This window comes from Stegastes partitus, unplaced genomic scaffold (genome assembly GCF_000690725.1).
Source record: "Stegastes partitus isolate 25-593 unplaced genomic scaffold, Stegastes_partitus-1.0.2 Scaffold1518, whole genome shotgun sequence".
Lineage (NCBI taxonomy): Eukaryota > Metazoa > Chordata > Actinopteri > Pomacentridae > Stegastes > Stegastes partitus.
In genome coordinates, this window is record NW_007579249.1 from 100109 (window position 1) to 110728 (window position 10620).

At 43.1% G+C, this 10620-nt stretch overlaps 1 pseudogene; it reads left to right on the plus strand.

Moving 5' to 3' along the window:
- The first annotated feature begins 8956 nt into the window (after nt 1-8956).
- LOC103371047 (nuclear factor 7, brain-like) lies at nt 8957-9892 on the plus strand (annotated as a pseudogene).
- The last annotated feature ends 728 nt before the right edge of the window (nt 9893-10620 follow it).

Genomic DNA, 10620 nt, shown 5'->3' on the forward strand with positions numbered 1-10620 from the left:
CTTTGTGGTCTTTTAATGGTAGTTTTGCATCTGCTAATAATCTTTGTGTCTCTTTATGGTCCTTTGGTGTCTTATTGTGGTCATTTTATATCCTTCTGGACACTTTGCATCTTTTTGTGGTCAGCTCTTCATCTTCTACATTTTGTTTCACATTAAATGTTTCAAGTTCTGTGGATGTTTGGCAGTAAATGTGTCTGCAGCAGCTGGAGATAACACGGTTAAAGGTTGAACGAGATAAACAGGACGGAGCTGCGGACTGTTTGAGCGAATCAGCGGCTCAGACAACAAATCAAGCTGGAAAGACGAGAGAATCAAACCGTGCCGTCTGGAATTAAAGCCAGAAGTTTGGTATCCAGATGTTCTACTGAAGGAGCAAAAACACACAGTTACAGCTCTCTGTGGTCCTGTTGTGTCTGGTTTTTGGTCATTTTGTGCCACTTTGGGGTTGTGCAGCAAATTTTCTTACGCCTGGTTGCAGCATCACGTTCTTCAGTCCGACGTGCTGCCATCTCTTACTGAACACGAGGGTCTGAACAGGTTACTAACAAGACAGACGGCCGGCGCTACAGAAACAGTACACGTGTTAGAAATCCACTGCATCCAGTCAGGCTGCTGATGTCGACCTCCTCTGTGCCGGTTTTTAGTTCCAGCAGCGCAGCTCTTCTGTTTTCACAACATCCGTGGTTGTTGCTGTCAGCAGGTTGGACTTTGGCGTCTGCGGTTACATCACGTATCTGTGTGTGTGTGCTGTCAACATTCAGCAGTTTTATTTTGTCTCATGTTCGCACAGGACGAGCAGCGATCGCAGCATCCCTTCACAATGGGAGGAAACAGTCACGGATAACGAGGAGGCTGTGGAGCTAAAGTGCAGTCGTGTGTGTTCACACACAGAGAAGTCAGAATCCGTTTAATCGCAACGTAGGGTTTTACGTTCGAGGAGTTCGATGTGAAGATTTGGTGCTTTACGGTCAATGCTGACAAGTAGAAAGTGTTACGGGTAGGGCTGGGACTTTAATTAGGATTAATTTAGATTAATTACAGAAAAAATAACACATTGAAAAATTAATGCATTTAATCGCACCTTTCTTCCACCATTTTTTATTTTTTATTTTTTGGCTTGTTGGGTGGAAAGTTTTATATTTTTTAATGTTTTTTGGTTTGTTGGGCAGATTTTTTATTTTATTTTATTTTATTTTATTTTATTTTATTTTTTGGCTTGTTGGGTGGATTTTTATTTTTTTTTTTTTAATTTTTTGTCTTGTTGGGCAGAAATTTTTATTTCATTTTTTAAAATTTTTTTTGGCTTGTTGGGTGGATTCTTCAAAATGTATTTCTAAAATGTGGATGTTATTTCCCGTTTGGTCTCTTTTATCAGGTTTAACGTGTAAATTATTGTAAGATATTATCTGTAATTTAACAAACTTGACACATCTGTAAAACGACAGTAAATTTCTCAAAAGATTACAGTTAAAAACATATTTCTACAGTATATTTGTAGATTTTGTCAGTTGTTTGTTAGCTTTTTGACCATTTATTTACTGTTTTTTATCTTGTTTTGTGTTTTTTTTTGGCCACAGTACACAAAATCTCTAATCACACAGAGAAAACAAACTAATCAATAGATTTTTTTTAATGCCTGATCTCATATTGACACAGTTTATGTGTTGAAATAAAACAAACAGTGACAAATATCAGCGGTTTACTTTCATAACCTTCACTGAACATCCAGATGATCTCACATTTCTACCCGTTAAGTTAATCTCACTGAAGAATCTAATTATGTGGCTTTAGCAGCAGCGTTGTGCTTTTTAACAGCAGTGAAACCGACTCTGTAAAGAAAGAAAAGTTCACATTTTAAGGCGGCAGACTTTGGTGAGTTTGGTGATTTAAACTGTTTTCGGACGACTGACTGGTTTCACTTTTACTGGGAGGGAAAGTCTGCACGAGCTTCAGACGAGCTGAGAAATAACTTTTCGTCGCTGAACCGAGTCCGAAACTCTCTCGGTGAAATTCCTTCAGGTGTGTTTGAGAAACTCTGGCTAAATGTGAAGCGACAAGCGTCGGCTCCTCTTAAATTTTAAACACATAAACGAATGGGAGGGACGAGGAAAGTCTTTCTCGTGCTTTCATGTGGACTCGTCCTGACCTTTCGCGACGGGTCTTCTGCTGCCAGACTGTGACTAAAACAAAGAGGGAGCAGTCGGAGCCTCCGTGCTTCTTTCGGGGCGGATTTTAAAGTGCTTTTCCTTGTTTTGAAGCCTCTTAACGGCTTCCGACCGGCAGCCACCGTGACGCGTCGCTGTCCCCTCAGGTCGCCTGTGAGGCTAAAAACAAACGCTCACTTCTTTTAATGATGCCACAAACTCAGATTTTCATCAGGAGCAGCCAAAAGCCTCCACTTCTTTACTCGCTTGCTCAGCTCCTGTTCGTGCTCTGACTTCATTTGCATGTAAAACACTTCCAGATGCGGTTTTTTACATGAAACACGCAAGAAAAATACATTTCTAATTATGACAGTAAGGAATGCAAAGAGGCCGACAGTTCATAAACCTAAAGGATAAATGATAATTAGAGCTGCAACGATTAGCTGATTATTTACAAACTATTTAGTACGATGCAAATAAAAAGCACAATGAAAAGAGACCAATTAATAAATTAGGAACCAGTTTAAATTACAATATTGCACATGAAGCTGAGGGATTGCACATGTGACGGTTAATGCAAGCAGGTAGTGCAACAGGAGTCTTTCGTGGTTTACTGAGCTGCTCCGGTGACGGGATGTTCTGGTGCTTAGAGACCTGAAGCGCCGGCCGGAGGCCCCCAAGGCTCGGCCACCAGATGCTCCCCAGGGAGCTCCCCCCCAGGCCTGGCTCCAGGAGGGAGCCCCGGTCTCCCAAATCAGGGTGAAGTGACAACTTTCCTTCTTCTAGCTAGGGTTCTTTGAATCGCTCTTTGTCTATGAAAAAATGTACATTTAAAAAAAAATCTGTGCCATGTAAAAGCAATAAATGAAATAGCAATGAGAGATCTACAGTGATAAGAAAAATAATCCCAATAACAGGATGAAATAATTATGAAACAAGGATCTCCTTGACTCCTGTTTGCTGCAACTTCAAAAGAAACTAATGATGTGATTTAAAGTTGTAATTCTGATCTTTTAGTGAACGCAACATGTTTTCCAAGAAAGGAGGAACTGAAGCAGAAAACCACTTGCTGTGTTTAGAACATGTTTAAATGTGTATTTGTGCCTGCAGTCAAAGTTTGGACTGAAGTGATCGTTAAATGTCTCCAGGTTTGTTTTTATTTTGTGCTTTCCATCGTTTTCTTACATTTGTTGTTTTGGTGGTGGTTTTCATAGAGAGACTTTAGCTCCACTGAGGCCCCGTTTGCACACAGCAACAACGGTGACATTTCAGTGCGTCTGGTCCTTTGGTTTACACGTAAACGAAGCTACGTGGAGATTTGGAGAAACTACGTCTGTACGTTTGCATGTAGACACGAGGAGATGGAGTTTGACGTGACAGTATGCGACAAAAGCATCATCATCGTCGTGTGAGCGGCCATGTTTACAGGTTGGCTGCTGTGATAGAAATAGATGCTGTTAAAGCAGAACTGGTTTTAATGTTTGTGCAACAGTTTTGGACTGTTTGTATTTACATTCAGAAATGTTCTATTATGTGGAGGATCTTCTCTGTCGGTCCAAACAAACGACCAAATATATGTTTGCGATCACCACAACATCATCTGAGCTCGTTACAGGAGCCTCCAGAACCAGCAGACTGACAGCAAACAATTATTCATATTTCATTCTGTTCAACCTGAAGCTGGATTCAGACTGTTGCAACACGCTGCTGCACATTACAGCTGACAAGTCCTGGATTTAATCATTGTGGAATGAAAGAGACGCTGAAAAACAGGTGAGGCAGGAGGAGAGGTATNGGTGGCATTGAACCGTTCCTTCTTGTGGTGTTGTGTCAGTGTCGGGTTAGATCGGAGCTATTCGGTCACACCAGGTCACATCTTCAGGTTGTGCTTTTTCAAACGTCAGCAAACAGGAAGTTGGCTTCAGCTGAGGCTCGCAGCTAAACGTTCTCCGCAGGTTTAGTTTTACTTCTGGTTCCTTGTACGAAGGCGTCAAAGGACAGAAAGAGTTCAATTTTTTTGGCTGTTTCGGTGCAAAAACAGCCACTTTGAAGCTCGCCGTCTTCAATCCACTCTTTATTCTGGTCGACTGGTTTTTGTGCTTTCCACTTCAAGTGAGTGAGACTAAGACTAAGGCTTTGAAACGAATTATAACTAAGTTTTGGTCTCTGGTTGATTAATAGGTTTGAGTGGAGGATTGCTGCCACTCCTCCCCCTCTGCCTGTACTTCTAGGTACATGAACATTAACATGACTGGGGGCAGTTGATTCATTCAGACTGATGTATTCTTCATAACCAGGTTTCAGTCAGACACATGAAGTCAATATGATGAGCTGTTATCAGATCAATAACTAAAAGAGACTGAGATGAGAGAGATCGAATATTTAACAGTTCACATTTAATGGTCCTGTTTGTTGATTCTGATGGAGTTGTATTAATTTGGAGAAGGTTGTTGTGAACAGCCCTTCTGTTGTTAAAGTTAGACTTATAGAACCTGGGTGGTCAGGGGGCAGACACAGTCTCTATAGGACACTGGGAGGGTGACGGCCAGAGAGAAGCAGCACAGAAGCTTCCTGGTCTCACCTCTGGACTGTCAGGGGTTTGGTTTTCTAATAAATGTCTCCATGTTCCTGGATAAGAGAGCCGCACCATCCATAGTGGGATGTATGCCGTCTCTCCTCATGAGACCAGATTTTCCCCAGAAAGTTTTCCAATTGTCTGTTAAGCCCACATTGTTTTCTGGACACCACCTCGACAGCCAGCGATTGAATGACGACATGCGGCTAAACATGTCGTCACTGGTCAAATTGGGCAGGGGTCCAGAGAACACGACATAGTCCGACATAGTTTTAGTGAATTCACACACCGACTCAACGTTAATTTTAGTGACCTCCGATTGGCGTAACCGGGTGTCATTACCGCCGACGTGAATAACAATCTTACTGCGTTTACGCTCATCCTTAGCCAGCAGTTTTAAATAGGATTCAATGTCGCCCTCTGGCCCCAGGAATGCATTTGACGATGGTCGCTGGTGTCTCTAGCTTCACGTTTCTGACCATGGAGCTTCCAGAGTCCTGTCCTCAGCAGGTGTGTTGCTGAGTGGGTTAGAAACGTGAACAGGGGGTGGGTGGTGCTCCGTGGGCTTCTGCTTTGGGCTATGCTTCCTACGGACCACCACCCAACCCGCCTGACTTCCCGGCTGCTCGGGAACTGTAGGGGGGCGGCTAGCAGGAGCTAAGCTAGGTAGCTCCGTACCGACTACGGGGGGCTGGCTAGCTGCTACTGTTAGCGGTTTTAACACGGTACGGAGCTGTGCCTCTAATTCACTGAGCTGCGCCTCCACAGCTATGAACAAACTACATTTTTTACATGTACCATTGTTGCTAAATGAGGCGGGCGAGTAGCTAAACATGAGGCACACTGAGCAGGACAGAGACAGAAGCCATGACTAGCTAGTTAGCTGCTAGGCTAGCGGGTCCAAACACCAAGCTGTATTACGAGCTGTGGAGCGGTTTGGACACAAGCGCTTTAGGAGCAGCCTGTACAGTAGTTTAATTCACCGTCTAGATGGGTTTTAGTGTTTAGAACCAAAACTGACTGTTTTAATAAGAGTTAACAAACAGCTGCAGACACAAGCACACAGTAGGCCACAAACAGGAAACAGGAAGTATGACGTCACCTTGCGCAGTCTCCAGCGTTAGCTAGCTGCAGAGGCTAACCACGCCAGCGTCCTCTCCGACCCAGCGTCCATGATGACCTGTTATTCATCATCATGTCATTGATTTAGAATCTGAACTATTGGACAAGTTCATCAAATATTGTCTGATTATGAGTGAATTGAAATATGACCAAAAAAAAAACAGCAGTCATGAGAAGTTCCATCTTTGAGCTCATATTAACAGAAGTACTGATAATGCAGAAGTTAACTAGTGATACTTTCTGAACCACATGTAGCTGAATGACACAATAATACAAAACTAAACATATAGAATACTAAGAACAACATAATCCAAGTAGAACAGATCCTGAATCAGTGTCACGATGATAAAGAACTAAAGATTTACAGCTTTTTATCTTTAATAGTTCCTGAGATTGTTTTTGTTCAAACGGCATCAATCTGCTGAAAGTGATTTTAGTCCAGATTTTCCCAATGATCCCACAACTCAAGTAAAGTAAAGAAGTCACCCAGAGTAAAGTTCACTCAACCAAAAGAATGAATATCCTCACATCACCAAAAAATAGACAAAAGACAACCTGAAGCTGGATTCAGACTGTTGCAACACGCTGCTGCACATTACAGCTGACAAGTCCTGGATTTAATCATTGTTGTGGAATGAAGCAGACGCTGAAAACCAGGTGAGGCAGGAGGAGAGGTATGAGGAAGCTCCGCCCCTCACCTGGCTCACCTCACACAAACCAGGAAACACTTTGTGATTATTAATCAGTAAAGAGACGCTCAGACGATCGGACCGAGCTTCAGCTACAACACTGCTGCTTCCAGCTGCTGACACTGAAGGTGAGTCTGAGCAGAAACAACACTCCCCAGGTAGAACTTTTTAGTTCTTAGAACATTCTTAGAATGTTGGCTGGAACGTTGTTGCAATGTTTTCAGCGGGAAGTTTTCTTTAAGTTCCGAGAATGTTCCGGGAGAACGATCCCTAAAAACAGTCCATTCATACGCATTCACCCCAAGCAAGGTGGGTGAAGTGTCACACACAATGACCCACAGGTTACAGGGCAAAATGTGGTTTAAAGAATGTTCTTCCTTCATTATCATATAACATTGTAAGAATGTTTTTTGTTTCCTTTTTACAAATAACAATGTAGTCTGAAGATTTAATAATATTCTGAAAACATTTTCAGAAAGTTTCTTGGAGAACATCCTTCCTTTGTTATCATGTAACATTGTGGTAATGTTTTATAGAGGAGCATTCTATGATGCCCAAAACATCTTTAGAACATTGCACCTAAAACGTTCTATCTTTGTCAACAGATAACAATACAGGGACATTAGTTGAAATACTAATGTTTTATAATATTCTTTGAACATTACATTAATTTTATTTTATTTATTTATTTTTTTTAACCTGTAAGAGAACTTATAGGGAATGCTAGCCAAAGTTGTGGGAACATTCGCTGCTCGCTGGGTCAGAGTCAAAGGAGGTTTCAGAGAACTTAGTGACTCACTGGACTCTGTGTCTGCTGTGTTTTCAGCTTCACTCACAGACTAAATGGCTTCCAGATCAGAGGAGGATCTCTGCTGTCCGGTCTGTCATGACGTCTTCACAGATCCTGTTCTTCTGTCATGTAGCCACAGCTTCTGTAGAGACTGTCTGAAGAGATGGTGGAGAGAGAAACCAGCACATGACTGTCCAGTCTGTAAGAGAAGATCTTCAAAAGAACAACCACCTCTTAGCCTGGATTTAAAGAATCAGTGTGATTCCTTCCGGCAGCAGAGAGCTCAGAGATCTTCAGAGTCTCTCTGCAGTTTGCACTCTGAGAAACTCAAACTCTTCTGTCTGGATCATCAGCAGCCAGTGTGTNAGCCCTGTGATAGACTGGTTACCTGTCCAGGTGAACCTGCCTTCACCCTGAGTCAGCTGGGATAGACTCCAGCCCCCCACCACCCTAGTGAGAATTAAGGTGTAGAGATGATGGACGGATGGATTTTACGTTTGTGCAACGCTTTTGGCCTGTTTGCACTTACATTCAGAAATGTTCTATTATTGGAGGAGCTTCTCTGTCGGTCCAAACAAACGACCCTCGCGCCATCATTGTTGAAGCAACAGGAAGTAGTTCGCATCGTTCGTTGTTGTGTTTTTTTCCAGGATTCTTATTGGCTAGCATGGCTTTACGCTTCTCGTTACACTGCCCCCTATAGGTCTGGCAGCTCTTTTGCAAACACTCGGCTATGTCTGAACGTGGCCTAAATAGAGATTGTTCCTTTAAAGTTCTCACTAGTTTCGACAAATGTTCCAGTCAGCCAACGTCTCACCCAAAACACAGATCAGAGAAAACGTGGAAACGGATTTGTTGTCATGTCTGTCAAGTTTCTGTTCATGTCTGCACATTCTGTCTCGTCTTTCCTGTTTTACTTTGAAATCATTTCACTGGATGTTCTGTTCTAGTTTTACTTCCTGTACCTGTCCTGTCTCACCTGTTCCCTGATTACCTCCCCGCACCTGTTTCCCATCTACCCTCATTACCTCGTGTATTTTGCCCTGTGTGTCTCACTGTCTCGTCGCCAGTTCGTTGCACTTCACAGTCCTCGTACCAGCGTTATTCAAGTTAAGTCACAGTCTGGTTGATCACGACCTTGTTTCTGCTTTTTGGACCTTGCCTCTGCCCGCCGATTCTTGGATACTTCTGCCTGTTGGACTGATTTCCTGTGTACCGAACCCTGACTGCCATTAAACCTGTCTTTTGCCTGAACCTACTGAGTCAAGCATTTGTGAGTTCATGACATTTGTGGGTTTATTTTATCTTGTCCTTCGTGAATCCTGTTTGAATCTCTCAGATGTTTTCCCTCTTTTCTCTTCATAAAACCGGATATAAAGCAGTTTAAACGTGCAGCAGCTCAATCGGTGACCTTCATAAACTTATCTCACAATATGTCAGTCACAGGAACCGAAACAGGACTTTTTTTTTACTGCAACATACATCGTGCTTTTAGTCAAGTCGTAGGGTTGTAATGGAGTACTTTTACTTTACCCCAAACTGCCTGACGCTACGAGGCACCGATGCTCAAAGACGTCTCATTTTACCTGCAAGCTGACAGCAGAAGGCGCGACTGTGAGCCGATACAAACACATTTATGAGGAAAACAAACGAGAAGGAGCGGAGAGGANGGATGATGAAGGAGAAGATGGAGGCTCTGAGCAGAGACATAGCAGATCTTTCACACACAGTCAGAGCCACAGAGGACGAGCTGAGAGCTGAAGACGTCTCATTCCTGCACAACTACAAGGCTGCAGTGGAAAGAGTCCAGCGCTGCCCCCTGATGGAGGATCCACAGCTGCCCTCAGGAGCTCTCATAGACCAGGCCAAACATCTGGGCAACCTGAGCTTCAACATCTGGAACAACATGAAGGACATGGTCTCCTACACTCCTCTGATTCTGGACCCAAACACTGCACATCCAAAACTCATCCTGTCTGAAGATCTGACCAGAGTGACAAAAGGAGATGAACAGAAGCTTCCTGATAATCCAGAGAGGTTTGATAAATGGTCCTCTGTTCTGGGTTCTGAAGGCTTCAACTCAGGGACTCACAGCTGGAATGTTGATGTTGGAGACAGTAGATACTGGAACCTGGGTGTGAGAGAAGAGTCTGTTCAGAGGAAGGGAGACAAACAGTATGGACTATGGAGAATAGGGTTCGATGAAGGTAAATACTCAGCATAGTCACCACCAGATGACTCCACTCGTCACTCAGTGCAGAAGAAGCTCCAGAGGATCAGAGTGAATCTGGACTGTAACAGAGGAAAGTTGTCGTTCTCTGATCTTGATACTAAAACACACATACACACCTTCAATCACACTTTCACCCAGAAGATGTTTCCGTTCATTTTCACTGATGATAAAGTGAAGATGTTACCAGTGAAGGTCTCTGTGACAGTAGAACAGAGCAGTTAGAGATCAACAGGATCATGGTTCAACATGTTTCTTTCTTTTACTTCTTTCTCTTTGTTGTTGTTTGTTGTTGTTGTTTCTGAATTGTGTATTTGGTGTTTTACATTGGGGGGAAAGTCATCGTCACCGTCATCCCGGGGGGGGGTTTGGGGGTGGTGGTTGGGTCTTTGCTGCTGCAAACGGGCAGTAGCGATTACACTCGTGAAAAACACTCAGCAAAGACAACTGTAGTGAAACTCCATCAGCTCTTGTGATATATTTTCCCGTTACGTTCCCTCGAAAACAAAGTATCGGCCCAATTTGCAGCAAAATTTTTTCAGGCAGCAGCATAATGGGTCGTTACTCTGTTGTGACGCTGGCGAGAACCCTGTACGCAATTATTATTATTATAGTTATTATTATTATCATTATTGTTGTTATTATTATTATTTGCATAATGTATTTCATCACTGAATCGCTTGTTCACATGCGGGGATTCCCACTGATAGCCAGTCAACATGAATGTTACAGAAAGTTGTCATATATACGAAGCCCGCTATACCGGTCTGCAGGGTGGACGGGGTGAAAGCTGCAGACCGGTATAGCGGGCTACAGGGTTGAAAGGCTTAAGTTGGACTTCTGGTTTGTGTTCAGGTTTTTTGTAATGCTGCAGATTGAAGAGCTGAATCTGTCTCTGATGATGTTTCTCAGGTAACCGGCGCTTTCCATGGATTTGTGGATGACTGTGTTTGTCAGAAAATAAAAAGAAATGATGAAGGAAAAGACTTGAGATCAGCTGTCATCATGTCTTCAGCTCAGCTTCACATCTGATTTCACTGACAACAGACGGACTGAGAGCTGCCTGACTG